Below are 15108 nucleotides of genomic sequence, written 5' to 3' on the forward strand. Positions count from 1 at the left end.
GTCCAGTGCCACAGCACAAGATGGCCGCCAGTCCAGCGCCACAGCACAAGAAGGCTGACAGCCCAGCACCACAGCACAAGATGGCCGTAACCCAGTGCCAATGCCCAAATTGGCCACCGGTCCAGCGCCACAGCACAAGATGGTCGCCAGCCCAGCACCACAGCACAGCACCCTCCAGAGTCGAGTCAGGTTCCAGTGAACTCTCCAGAGTCGAATCGGGTTCCAGTTGACCCTCCAGAGTCGAGTCAGGTTCCAGTTGACCCTCCAGAGTCGAGTCAGGTTCCAGTTGACCCTCCAGAGTCGAGTCAGGTTCCAGTTGACCCTCCAGAGTCGAGTCAGGTTCCTGTTAACCCTCCAGAATCGAGTCAGGTTCCAGTGAACTCTCCAGAGTCGAGTCAGTTTCCTGTTGACCCCCCAGAGTCAAGTCAGGTTCCTGTTGACCCCCCAGAGTCGAGTAAGGTTCCAGTGGACTCTCCAGAGTCGAGTCAGGTTCCAGTGGACTCTCCAGAGTCGAGTCAGGTTCCAGTTGACCCTCCAGAGTCGAGTCAGGTTCCAGTTGACCCTCCAGAGTCGAGTCAGGTTCCAGTTGACCCTCCAGAGTCGAGTCAGGTTCCAGTTGACCCTCCAGAGTCGAGTCAGGTTCCAGTTGACCCTCCAGAGTCGAGTCAGGTTCCTGTTAACCCTCCAGAATCGAGTCAGGTTCCAGTGAACTCTCCAGAGTCGAGTCAGTTTCCTGTTGACCCCCCAGAGTCAAGTCAGGTTCCTGTTGACCCCCCAGAGTCGAGTAAGGTTCCAGTGGACTCTCCAGAGTCGAGTCAGGTTCCAGTGGACTCTCCAGAGTCGAGTCAGGTTCCAGTGGACTCTCCAGAGTCGAGTCAGGTTCCAGTGGACTCTCCAGAGTCGAGTCAGGTTCCAGTTGACCCTCCAGAGTCGAGTCAGGTTCCAGTTGACCCTCCAGAGTCGAGTCAGGTTCCAGTTGACCCTCCAGAGTCGAGTCAGGTTCCAGTTGACCCTCCAGAGTCGAGTCAGGTTCCTGTTAACCCTCCAGAATCGAGTCAGGTTCCAGTGAACTCTCCAGAGTCGAGTCAGGTTCCAGTGGACCCTCCAGAGTCGAGTCAGGTTCCAGTTGACCCTCCAGAGTCGAGTCAGGTTCCAGTTGACCCTCCAGAGTCGAGTCAGGTTCCAGTGAACTCTCCAGAGTCGAGTCAGTTTCCTGTTGACCCCCCAGAGTCAAGTCAGGTTCCTGTTGACCCCCCAGAGTCGAGTAAGGTTCCAGTGGACTCTCCAGAGTCGAGTCAGGTTCCAGTGGACTCTCCAGAGTCGAGTCAGGTTCTAGTGGACTCTCCAGAGTCGAGTCAGGTTCCAGTGGACTCTCCAGAGTCGAGTCAGGTTCCAGTGAACTCTCCAGAGTCGAGTCAGGTTCCAGTGGACCCCCCAGAGTCGAGTCAGGTTCCAGTGGACCCCCCAGAGTCGAGTCAGGTTCCAGTGGACCCCCCAGAGTCGAGTCAGGTTCCAGTGGACCCCCCAGAGTCGAGTCAGGTTCCAGTGGACCCCCCAGAGTCGAGTCAGGTTCCAGTGGACCCCCCAGAGTCGAGTCAGGTTCCAGTGGACCCCCCAGAGTCGAGTCAGGTTCCAGTGGACCCCCCAGAGTCGAGTCAGGTTCCAGTGGACCCCCCAGAGTCGAGTCAGGTTCCAGTGGACCCCCCAGAGTCGAGTCAGGTTCCTGTTGACCCCCCAGAGTCGAGTCAGGTTCCAGTGAACTCTCCAGAGTCGAGTCAGGTTCCTGGTGACCCACCAGAGTCGAGTCAGGTTCCTGTTGACCCCCCAGAATCGAGTAAGGTTCCAGTGAACTCTCCAGAGTCGAGTCAGGTTCCTGTTGACCCCCCAGAGTCGAGTCAGGTGTTCGTGGACCCTCCAGAGTCGGGGCTAGTCACCGCTGACCTTCCAGAGTCGGGGCTAGTCACCGCTGACCTTCCAGAGTCGGGGCTAGTCACCGCTGACCTTCCCGAGTCGGGGCTAGTCACCGCTGACCTTCCCGAGTCGGGGCTAGTCACCGCTGACCTTCCCGAGTCGGGGCTAGTCACCGCTGACCTTCCCGAGTCGGGGCTAGTCACCGCTGACCTTCCTGGAGGACTCTGGCTTCGACCACAAGGACGTGGTGGTCTTCTGCTTCGCACTGGGGGGGCTTCCGCCCTGATCACACGGTTGTGGTGGTCTTCTCTTTCGCCTTGGTGGGCGCCACGTGATGTCCTTATGGACTTATGTTTTGTGTTTCTTGTTTTCTGTCTGTTCCCCTCTGTGAGCCTGGCCCTCCGTCCCTCCCCCTGAACCTCCTCTGGTCCTCCTCCCTCCTGGTCTCTCTGTTTTGTGTCTACACTTCTGAGATCTGTTCCCCATGAATTTTTTTTCTGGCCCTCCATCCCTCCCCCTGAGCCTCCACCTGTCCGCCTCCCTCCTGGTCTCTGTGTTGTGTCTTGTCGTGGAGCGTCTGGGAGCCGCTCCGTAGAGGGGGGGTTTTGTCACAGTGTCTGGGTTGTGTTCCCTGGGTGTCCACTAGATGTCCTCTTTTCAGACAGTGTTTGTCACTTCATTAATCACATACCTCACGTCCCTGCTTAATTATTGCACCCAGCTGTTCACTAATTACCAATCATCACACTCTGTCAGTTTCCCATTAGCGTTTGTCTCTCCTAGTGTGTATTTAACCCGGTCTGTCTTAGTATGTGTCACGGAGTCGTTGTGAATTCATGTCCGTCAATCTGTCTTGCCCGTGCCTTGTCTTCTTGTTTTGTTTTCATGTTTGGATTGTGTTTGGTATTGACCCCTGCCTGGACTGTTTATGCTCTTTGGATTACCCCTTAAATAAAGACTCAATCGTTCTCTCTCCGCGTTTCCTTGGATCCCGGTCGTGACATTATAGATTTTGTCATCGTTAGTGATTTTCGTAATGATTTACCTGAGTTAGGCTATGCTCCAAATAAGCCTACAATGAAGCAGTTTTATAATATTCTTATTTGACATAAAATGTGTCGTTTAATAACTTTGCCAAAATGTATCTGTTGTGCCATAATAAAATGTATGATCATTATTCTGTGTCATTCCTAATCGTTTGCTCAATAATAAAAAATAAAAAAATTGAATAACAAATTGAAAGCTGATTTTTTTTTTTAATGCACACATGAACTGGAATATAAAAATTCTTAATCTTTGTATTTTTTTTTTAAATTTACTACATACCTGCATAAATATAAAATAAATGTTTAAAAAAACTGCTGAAAGCTACACAAGGGTTTACTTGTATATGTGTTTAGGTATAGGACTACTGATCAACACAAGCAAGCACATGTTATAAGATTTCTGTTGTAAGTAAATTATTAAATACATTGTTAAAGTAAATTCCTATATGAACAACAAATGGCAAACAAAGATTTAAACACTATGATCAAACTCAAATAAATCAGTCTAAATGTTGGGAGAAGAAACATGCTTCCAAAACAATGGGACCACTGCAGAATAAGCAATTCAAGAATGACCCACATGTTTTTAAATGTTAGTAGAATATCCACCAACATGATCTTTTTGCCAAAACCCTTTATACATGAAACTTGTTTAATTAGGTTGTGCTTGGTTTGATTACCTTTGGCTATCTTGATTTCAAAAGTGTGGATTTCAGAAACAAAATGGAGTAAAACTATAAAACTGGTTAAATAAAACAACATTTGTATCAAATAGTAGGCTATACAATTTTTTTATTTTGCCTATGATTTGTTTAACTATTACACTAAAGTACACATTCTGTTGGTCATCATCCACCATCCCCTTCATCAGATAAAAAAAAAACAAAAGTTAATTCTGAGAACGTTTAACCATGTCTTCATGTATGTGTGCAATAGAGGCCTCATATATAACACGAGAAACTGTAAGTTTCCCCATTAGATGAGCTTCTGCAAACTGGGGAAAAAAAACAGGCAGAAGTGCAAGCTTCTCCACATGAACTGTGGGCTGCACTTCCGTGTGACACCTTTTTTAAGGAGAAAAAACAAAGATAAATAGTTGATACTTCATAAGAGTCTTTATATCGTTCTTTATTTCTCACCTTACAGTTTTACAAAACAGTGAGCAAGTTTGTGCCACCATATACACAACTTCAAACAACATACTTATCAAATTACATGCTTTTAATAGCAAAACAGAGGAATATGAGAAAATATCTAACATCTGCTGGCCCATTTACTTGTAGCGTATTCAGATGATGGGCTGCCTCTGACAAATAAGTGGCTGTAATCGTTGAGTAAACATTTAAAAAAGCAAACAATTAATAACATTTAGTGCACAAACGAACAAATATATTCTATGTTTGCTTATCTTCATTTGAAGCCGAAATGTAATTAACCAAACTTGTTTAACAGTTTTTGTGATCCGCTTTAACGCGAAACAGGAAACTCATGAATATTCACGTATGCTCCGCCCAGCGTCACCGAAACTCTCAGAAACATAATATTTCAGAACACCGGAAAGTCTTCCCATAACACACTATGTACTTGCTACATCATTAGAAGAATGGCATCTACGCTAATGTTTGTCTGTATCTCTCTTATTCCGAGGTCACCGTAGCCACCAGATCCAGTCTGTATCAAGATCAGAGGGTCGCTGCAGTCACCTGGATCCAGTACGTATCCAGACCAGATGGTGGATCAGCACCTAGAAAGGACCTCTACTGCCCTGAAAGACAACTGAGACCAGGACAACTAGAGCCCCAGATACAGATCCCCTGTAAAGACCTTGTCTCAGAGGACCACCAGGACAAGACCACAGGAAACATATGATTCTTCTGCACAATCTGACTTTGCTGCAGCATGGAATTAAAATACTGGTTTCGTCTGGTCAGAGGATAACTGGCCCCCCAACTGAGCCTGGTTTCTCCCAAGGTTTTTTTCTCCATTCTGTCACAGATGGAGTTTCGGTTCCTTGCCGCTGTCGCCTCTGGCTTGCTTAGTTGGGGTCACTTAATCTACAGCGATATCGTTGACTTGATTGCAAATAAATGCACAGATACTATTTAACTGAACAGAAATGACATCACTGAATTCAATTATGAACTGCCTTTAACTATCATTTTGCATTATTGACACACTGTTTTCCTAATGAATGTTGTTCAGTTGCTTTGACGCAATGTATTTTGTTTAAAGCGCTATATAAATAAAGGTGACTTGACTTGACTTGACTTCAGATGTGTTCAGGCCAGGATTCTTATCGAACAAGTTTGTGGAAGATCGAACATTTTATGCCTGAGTTACAACAACTTCTCTTGCTGTGGAGAGACATCAAATTTTGTCATGGCACCATGGACACACCCTTTAACAAAAACTCAAGATCTTCACAATTTAACATCGCAAAGGCCTTTAGATTAGGCATACCAAATTTGGAATTGATCTGAATAAATCTCTAGGAGGAGTTTGTTAAAATACAATCCATGGAAATGACAAAAAAATTAGGTATTGGTGTGTTACATGTGTGTGCCAATTTTCGTGCATGTACGTGAAACATAGCTACAGGCGCACACCGTTGAACGTCTATAGGTGGCGCTGTCGAGCAATTTTGCCACACCCACTTCTAAAACCCAAATCAGACGTAAATTGTCGCCAGTTCTGATGTGTGTGCAAAGTTTCATGACTTTTTGAGCATGTTTAGGCCCTTAAAAATGTGATTCATTTTGGAGAAGCAGAATAATAATAATAATAATTAAAGCTGCAAGCAGCGATGAAAGGGCCCTCGCACTCGGGCTCACCACCACCCGGTGCCCATAGGAGGAACAGTGAACGTTGGGCCATATGCTTATAAAATAGTAAATATTTGTGCCACATTTCCTGCTGCCAACAGGTAGTGCTATGATTATAACTGAATATCGACATGTAAATGTCTTCAGGCCAGGACTCTTATAAAGCATGTGTTGTTTGGGTCAGATGGGGAATTGTATGCATGAGTTACAACAACTTCCTGTTTTATAGTATTAATAGCAATCATTTTAGCAATAGCAATCAAGTAATCATTTTGCACATACTGAGTGTTGCTAGAATGTTTGAAAATATTTCTAGCATGATTAGCACACAATGGCATATTTTACTGTGTTGCAAATAGTGCATAAAAGTGTTAAAAATGACACTTCCTGTTGCCAGCAGGTGGCGCTATGACTATAACCGAATATGGGCATGTTGATTTATTTAGGACAGGACCCTTGTCAAATGTTTGAAGTTCGGGGCAGATCGGACATTGCTTGCCTGAGTTACAGCATCTTCAGCCACTTCTTTTGCCAGCAAGTGGCACTATCATCGAAAACGGGCATGTTGATGTGCTCAGGACAGGACTCTTATCACATGTGTTCAATTCGGGGCATATTGGACACTGTATGCCTGAATTACAGTAACTTCCTAATTCACTGCAGTAATATGATGCTTTAGCATTTAGCTAAGTGTTGCTAACATGTTTCAGTATGTTTTTAGCATGCTGCCAGTGTATTTATCACTTGCTGGCACTTTTTAATATGTTGCTAGGACTTCATAACATTGTTACACATGCTAGGAGTCCATAACAGTGTTAAACATGACACTTCCTGTTGCCAGTAGATGGCGCTATGACTATAACGGAGTACGGGCATGTTAATGTGTTCAGTACAGGACTCTTGTCAAATGTCTGAAGTTTGGGGCAGATCGGACGTTGCTAGCCTGAGTTACAGCAACTTCCTTATTCACTGCATTAGTTGCGTGCTTTGACACTTAGCTAAATGTTGATAGCATGTTTTATTATGTTTCTAAAATTTTGCCAGCCTATTTAACTCTTTTTGACAGGTTTTAATTTGTCCCTAGGAGTCCATAACAGTGTTAACATAGTCACTTCCTGTTACCAGCAGGTGGCGCTATGACTATAACGGAATTTGGTCATGGGTGTTTGTTTGGAACAAAACACCTATCACACGTTTGAAGTTTGGGGAAGATCAGACATTGCTTACCTGAGTTACAGCAACTTCCTTTTCCACTGCCTCAGTAGAGTGCTTTAACACTTAGCCAAGTGTTGCTAGCATGTTTTATTATGTTTCTACCATGTTGCCAGCCTATTTAACACTTTTTGACACTTTTTAATTTGTTCCTAGGAGTCCATAACAGTGTTAACCTTGACACTTCCTGTTACCAGCAGGTGGCGCTATAACTATCACTGAATTTGGTCATGGGTGTTTGTTCAGAACAGAACACCTATCACACGTGTGAAGTTTGGGGAAGATCGGACATTGCTTGCCTGAGTTACAGCAACTTCCTTTTCACTACATTAGTAGCGTGCTTTAGCACTTAGCTAAGTGTTGCTAGCATGTATTAGTATGTATATAGTGTGTTGCCAGCCTATTTAACACTTGTTGATGCTTTTTCATATGTTCCTAGAAGTCCATAACAGTGTTAACCTTGTCACTTCCTGTTACCAGCAGGTGGCGCTATGACTATGACTGAATTTGGTCATGGGTGTTTGTTTGGAACAGAACACCTATCACACAAGTGAAGTCTGGGGAAGATCGGACATTGCTTGCCTGAGTTACAGCAACTTCCTTTTTCACTACATTATTAACATGCTTTAACACTTAGTTAAGTGTTGCTAGCATGTATTAGTATGTATCTAGTATGTTGCCAGCCTATTTAACACTTGTTTACACTTTTTAATATGTTCCTAGGAGTCTGTAATAGTGTTAACCTTGTCACTTCCTGTTACCAGCAGGTGGCGCTATGACTATTTATTTTCGTGATTGCAGCACTAATGCATTTCAATTGGAGGCATCTTTCGTGCATCAGCACGATATTTTCTGATAAATTTTTTATTTTATTTTATTTTTTCCACAGGACAACAGAAGAAACTCACTGAAACTTGAAAAAAAATCGGAGCTTGACTTACTGTAACAAAACTGAGCAACATACTGTTTTGCTGGTGACAAAAACACATATTAAAACTTTTTTAGCTGTAAAATGCGCAATGGTCCTTTTTTTGCTTTTTTATTGATTTTTATTTTTTTCATAGGCCTAGATTTTTTTTTTTTTTTAATTACAGAATTCAATATCAAGTCCCTGACACATAACTGTAACACATTTTCACATTAAGAAACAATTTAGTTTAAATAAAAAGAACAACACAAAATAAATAAATAAATAATTTATTTATTAGAGATAGGCCTACAGATTTTTTTATTTTTTTTTACTTTAGACTCTAAAGTTAAAAGTTTTTATTAAGGTTATTGTAAAGGCTGCTTAAAAATGCTGTCGCTGATGAGCCGCTGATCGCTGTCAGATAGGCCTACAGATTTTTATTTTTTATTTTTTTTACTTTAGACTCTAAAGTTAAAAGTTTTTATTAAGGTTATTGTAAAGGCTGCTTAAAAATGCTGTCGCTGATGAGCCGCTGATCGCTGTCAGATTCTGTGATATGGATGTCCGCGTTGGATTGTGGCTAATGGGCTTAGAATGAGCCCCGCTCAGCCTTTGTTCTGGCTTACTGTACTGTAAATACAGTAATTATGTGTTATATTCATGGTTGTAGCTGTGGAAGATTTTTATTAATAAGATTTTAATCAATCAAGAATAATCAATGTGAATCTAGCCATTTTTGTTGCTAGTTGTTTTTCCATTATAATCCTATAGGTAATGGATAGAAAGGAATATGCTTACGTGCTGGAATGTTCAGAACTGATGAGAAACATATGGCCAGACATACAGAAAGGGCCTTTCTTCATACTAAATCAAGCAGAGGGCCTCTCCTCTCTAGGGATGCATGAAAAGTGAGCATAAGGAAAAGACTGACTATTTGGAAACGCCCTGTATAGGGTATATAATGAGATGCTACATAGCATTCGGGAGATCTCCTTGCAAGGAACTCTCGGCTTTGTTTTGCTTAAAATAAAGTCTTTTCTTCTGAGAGAAAAATCCCTGACTGAGTTCGATTCTTTGGAGAACCGGCAAAATACACCACATAGCTAGAAGGGATACAGCTACAGGAAACCAGTAATAAATATTATTTTCTACCAATTAGATTGCCGTTTTTCTACACTTACCCCAACCCTAAACCTACCCTTACAGTAATGCAGATACATAAAATATTGTTGTTTAGCATGAGAAAAAGGACGCAACATTGATGTGAGCATGCGCAGTAAACCCGGGTAGGAAAATCTGACGGGTAGGATAAAATGTCAGGACACCTGTAATAAGACCGAAATAATATAATTAAAATAAAGAAATGAATGAATACAATGATAACATCTAAATAAATGTTGATAGATGTAGCGTTATAGTTTTAAAAATATTAATAAAGAGCAAATCAACACAGCTTCGAAATAATAACCGAAAGACCTAAATAATAATAATACATAATTAATATACAGCGCCGCCCCTCCCACCACACGCATCACGTGCATCATGCGCCGTGCGTCAACCCATTCTCACTCCCAAAGCGTCAAAAACTGAAGCGTGGTCAAGCGCCTCTAGCGTCCCTGACATGAGATGTTTATCGCTTTGAAATCATGTTCAAGAAGTTTCATTCAGCACACATCGCGATACTTGCCATCAGTTTACAAGAGCCGCAGGTTGGGTGAGTTATACAGTCTATGGTGAGTAGTAGTAAATATGCTCTTTTAATGTCTGTTATAAAATGTATTCTGTCTTCTTTATTAATCAGATGAGCGCCATATTTTTACTCTCTGTATTACATCGGTCATCCGAGGCTGTCTTTGAGTTTCATTGTGTTTACCTAAATGAACACAGCTGCTAACTGGGGTGATTAAACTCTTATCTGTCACGTGACGTGCCATAGACCTGGGATCCGTCTTATAATCATTTCAGGTTCAAAGATGTAAGTTGTATTTGTAGTAAAATCATGGTAACCATGACACCTACAATAGTAGGTAAAACATTTACCATGTATTTTTTACCACAGTAACTGTAGTTTTACTATGGTATAGTAATAGCACAATAATCACCAAAATGACTGTGGTTGTACCACTGTAATGGTAGTGTTTTAATGTCCTTTTATATGACATATTTCACAGTAATCACATTTACTGTATCATGCTTGTAATACCTTTTTAATGTAAATCAAAAAAAATAAATTTATAATTTTTCCCATCTTGCAGTTCAATATATATTAGTTTATATCTTAAATATTTTGCTCACAGATCACTATTAACATTCTGTAAATAATTCTGTTTTATTTTCTTTCCCCTTGTATTTATTTTTTAGCTGAAAAGACATAAAGGAAGCAGTCACCCCAGTTGTGTTTGTGGAGAGGTATTCCTTCAGAAATGGAGAAGACAGAAAGCTGCAGAGGCAGGTTGGTCTGTGATAGTTCGTCCCTTTTATCAAACACTCCTGCTGTTACCATTTGCACAGCATTTGTTGTTTCTTAAACTGTTGTACGGTCCAAATACCCACACTTGCCATCTTTGCACATTTCCATTATTTGGCCCAAGTGAGCATGAAGATCACAATGTGTGTCGATCTTAACATGACAAAGTTCGTTTCAACTTTGCATTTTAAAATAAACTTCTAAATGTCTTTTCAATAGTCCCTATTAAAGATGACAATTTAATTTGTGGTGCTTCTAATTAAGTGATAAAAAGAAGTTGCAAATGATGTACAAAATTAATATACTTTTCTATCCACCAAGAAAACGTGCAACACTTTGTTTTACTACTAAATTATTCTCAATTTCTAATTATTATTATTAATATTTCACAAACATTGGAAAGGTTTGCGTGACCTCCTGTGAGATCTCTGCAAAAAGTCTCACGATTAATTCCAAAACATGATGCATGATGGGATACACTAAGTGTTTTATAGCGCTCCGGAGCAGTATTGGAGAGATTTAGTGTGAGTTAAGGACCCTGCGCTTTGGCATTATTAAGACCGGGGACAGTCTCATAGTCACGTACACATGCTCTCAAGTGACTAAGACCTCAAGTGTGGGTATCTGGAAAGGGGAAAAGTCTTTAAAATTATCCCTAAATACAGTCGCACATCAAAGTTTTAAAAAAATTAAGTAATTCAATTTAACACTTGTATGATATTGTACAAGCCCCTGGACAATCTCATCTGACACTATCACAATATTGGAAAATCAGTTGCCCCACACAGTCAGAAAGTTTATACTGTTCATCGGCTTCTCATTAAATTACTTCAAATAAGCCCCATCAGTTCATGTTCCCACTATAGGTGATCTCCACGAGCAGAAATGCTAGTTTAATGTGTCACATGATATATATTAAATATTTGATTAATTTGTCAGAACCAGATCAATTACACTACTGATAACAGTCTTGTTAGCATGTATTCATTTTTAAACCAACTCATATGAATATAGCTTGCTATGAATTACTTGCTTTTAATAATGGATGCATTTAACATTTAATTATACAGCATCTTTGAAGTGGATTCTTTCATGGTCTAAAAAAATATGTATAAGTAATGTATAAGTTAAAGTATATAGTAATGTATAAGTTCAGTGTAATGAAATAATATTTCCTTTCTTTCTGTCTTACAGGATTGTTTGCAGATAATGCTGTTCTTCTTTTTCAGAAGTTTTTGGTGAGCCAACCCTCACAAACCTTCCTAAAAACTAAAAGAGCTATTACCGAGTCTCAGCTAATCTTGCCATGGTCAGCTCTTCCCAGGTACATTTGTTTAGTCACCAAATGCTCTGGTCTGAATCTTACTTTAAATTAACGTAATTATATGTTTAATGAGAAATATTAATTGCACACAGAGTAAGATTATCTTGTTTCACAGAAGAGAAGGAAGACCAAGGAAATGATTTGCTCTGGATGAGGAATGAAGACGGCCATCTTGTGCTCAAACAAACAGAAGTCCACTGGTATGTGTGTGTTGAAGCAATGCTGTGTTTTGTGTTACAGGACTTTATGATTTTATCTCACAGGACTGGTCATGTCAGCAGTGATTATTCTTTCCAATGTTTTTATATTTATTTTATTTTATTTGATACAGCTATTATAATTATAGAATGTTAGCAAAGTGTGACTGGAACATTTTTAATCTAAAGTTTTTAAAAAACACCACCTGTTTTTCTTAAAGAACACAAGTGTCATAAAAGTGGTTTAATTGATATAAACACCAACTGACATTATCTCATTGTTTTGTAAATGTTGTGTTATAAATTGTGGATTGATAGTTAATTGGTTTGAAGCCAGGCCTTACACTGCACTGACTAAAACACATTTGTGAGAGAAGTCAGGAACTTTGGAGAAAGATTCTAGAGAAAAAAGACACATTTACTGCAACAATAGATGAATTCTAGAGTCTCTGAGAACTACACATGCTAATGCAGTCTCATGAGCAAGACCTTTGCCTCTGTAACTTTTTCTTAATTCTTGCATAATGAAATTGTTTATTGCAGTATTTTAACAATTTTACTTTGTACAGATGATCTCATCAGCCAAATGAGGGGTTTTGACCAAGTGATGCTCTTGAAAGGAGTGAAAGAAGAGGATGTGGTAAATTGTCTTCATAGAAAAAGCTTCTCAAAAGGTCTTAAAGCAGCTTGAAGAATGGTAAGTGTATAGTACTACAAGGGCCATAGTTGCTCACCCTGCTAAAATCACACAGAACATAGGATGAGCTCTCTGTCCATTAAACAACTTCATCTGGATTGTTTGTTTCACTTTGACCAGGTCTGGGATCTTAGGACTGAGAAATCCTCTGGCTGAGAAAACGGTACACCACATCAGTGACGGATATCAACCACAAACTGTTTCCGGACACGACAGAAGAAGATCACGATGAAACCAGTTTATGTGTTGATAAGGAATTATTATTTTCTGAAACAGTATCACATGATCTGTATCACAGTTGACTGGATGGGACTGTGTGACTTTTAAGGACATTTCATCACTCATCTGTGTGAACTGATTAATATATGAGGTTAATGTATTTTTGATGATGAATAATTATTTTCCTTGAATCTTTATAGTCTATGCTTCAATAAAATGAAAATCGTCCCCTTGGAATTATAAGGTTCTATCTGCGTTCTGAGCAGTTTTGAGATATTGAGCTTAAAAGTTTTTGCATTACATATAGGAAAATGTATATGGGGAACAAGTTTCTTTCAAACATGAAAATAACAGGGACCCTAAATGTATTCTAAATATTCAATATCAAAATCCTATCGAATTTGTAAATGGAGATTTTTGGAATGAGTCAAATGCAGATAGAACCTTCTAATTCTAAAAAAAACACTTTTCACTTAGAATTATAAGGTTCTATCTGCCAAAACATTATTTGAACATTGAATATAAACTTAATGTTGTAACAATGTCTCAAAATATGTTAGAAAGTAAAATTGTATCCTTTCTATGACATTTATTTTATATTTTTAGCACTTTCATGTATTTAGGACATTTCAAATTAAGCAAGGTATAGGTCTAAATATTTTGTTGAGTGCAGATGTTAATTTTAGTAACAATTTGGTGGGTAATTAAACACATTATTGCAGAAATTGTTACTTTAATATTTCTTTTGTTTAGACAGAAAGAAGCTACAGTAATATATCTGAGCAGGACTTTATTCCAGCTAAAGTGGGCCAGGTAAAATGGCTTTCTCTCTAGACATCAGTATGGCTGAAATAACATGCTAATGTTTATTGTTATAATTAAGACCCACTCAATTAAATTGTTGACTATTTGACCTTTAAAGCTTAATATTGACATTTTAAGACTTTAAAAACTGCAAAAAAAAAAAAAAAAAAAAAAGAAAAAAGACATGTTTCAGCAAATTAATTCATAAAGTTTAATAATCATTGAAAAATGATTCACTGACTATATATAAAATCACAAATAAATGTCAGACTCATTTTTTAAAACACATAACTATTATACTCTCTGTGACTCATTTTTTTCAAACACAGACTTTATCTGAGACACTTCTCATGTTTCTTCTTTTCTGAGTAGCCCCCAGTTCTTTAATTTGTAAACTGTTAGGTGCAGTCACTGGTTCCCCACTGGTTTGTCTGGTAAGACCCTAGGCCATGCTGCTTCTACCTTGTCACCTGCCTGGAGAAAAAAAATATGTGAAAAAATACATATTTAAACACAATATTTATATTATATATATTTAGCATGGTATCCCATTGAGTAGCTACACAGTGTACAATCATTCTTAAATCGTTTTAATACTGAGGTAACTGCTTTAACGATCTTTCACTTGTTCACATAACGATCATAACTTACTGTAAACGAACTATTTTGAGTATAGGTTCGTTAGTTTTTCGTTAGTGCTTGCCTCTTAATATCAGGAACTATAAAGCTAGCGCTGCTGGCTAGTGTGGTGTCTAACTATGAAAACAATCTTCTCAGCAAGACCTAAAAAAATAAAGAGTGAACTTGCCTGGAATTCGAGCTGCGGTCCTTGACAAGATCGTCAATAAAATTGTAGATCTTTAGGTTTCTTAAAAACTTTGTTGCGTGCCATAATCCTCACACTGCGATCTAAAGCCGGTGACACGACATATAAAGCTGATCCTGATTGGTCCTCTTCTGTGCATTCGAAGTGCTGATTGGCTCACGCAGATATAACCTTATAGAGCCAAGTTAGAGTTCGTCTTTGTAGATAGAACCTTTTTGTTTTTTCAATAAAAAGTCCCAAAATGTACACAGCTTCAAAAAAACCATCATATAATGTAAATAAGTTGTCACAGAATAAGAATATGTGAATAACTCAATTTTGACAAAAATGTCAGATAGAACCTTATAATTCCAAGGGGATGAAATGGTGAATATTGTGTTCTGAAGTTTCTTGGTAAATACATCATTTTACTAGGTAGGCTCATATGTGTATATTTTAGACTTGGAAAAAACTACATATTAATTATTGGGATTATTTTTTACTTAAAACATAAAAATATTTGATCAGATTAATGACATCTGGGACATCAATACACCAGAAAGTTATTATTGTTTATATTTAGTAACAAATGCCAATTGTTTTGTCAAAGAAAGGGAGTTACAAGTTTAATTATTTTGCATTACAAGATGGTGCCATGGGCTTTATTGTTACAAACACTTTGATGGATAACTGT

The 15108-nt window shown here is 39.3% G+C and overlaps 2 long non-coding RNA genes across 2 annotated transcripts; one reads left to right on the plus strand and one right to left on the minus strand.

Moving 5' to 3' along the window:
• The first annotated feature begins 222 nt into the window (after positions 1-222).
• On the plus strand, positions 223-1034 carry LOC127968736 (uncharacterized). The gene is made up of 3 exons (XR_008156106.1): positions 223-309; positions 520-639; positions 910-1034. It is a non-coding gene; the product is annotated as an uncharacterized LOC127968736 (long non-coding RNA).
• Positions 1035-13806: 12772 nt separating this feature from the next.
• Positions 13807-14652, minus strand: LOC127968730 (uncharacterized). The gene is made up of 2 exons (XR_008156064.1): positions 14414-14652; positions 13807-14079 (listed from the first exon to the last, which is right to left on the minus strand). It is a non-coding gene; the product is annotated as an uncharacterized LOC127968730 (long non-coding RNA).
• Between the last annotated feature and the right edge of the window lie 456 nt (positions 14653-15108).

Source organism: Carassius gibelio, chromosome B12 (assembly GCF_023724105.1).
Source record: "Carassius gibelio isolate Cgi1373 ecotype wild population from Czech Republic chromosome B12, carGib1.2-hapl.c, whole genome shotgun sequence".
Classification (NCBI taxonomy): Eukaryota; Metazoa; Chordata; class Actinopteri; order Cypriniformes; family Cyprinidae; genus Carassius; species Carassius gibelio.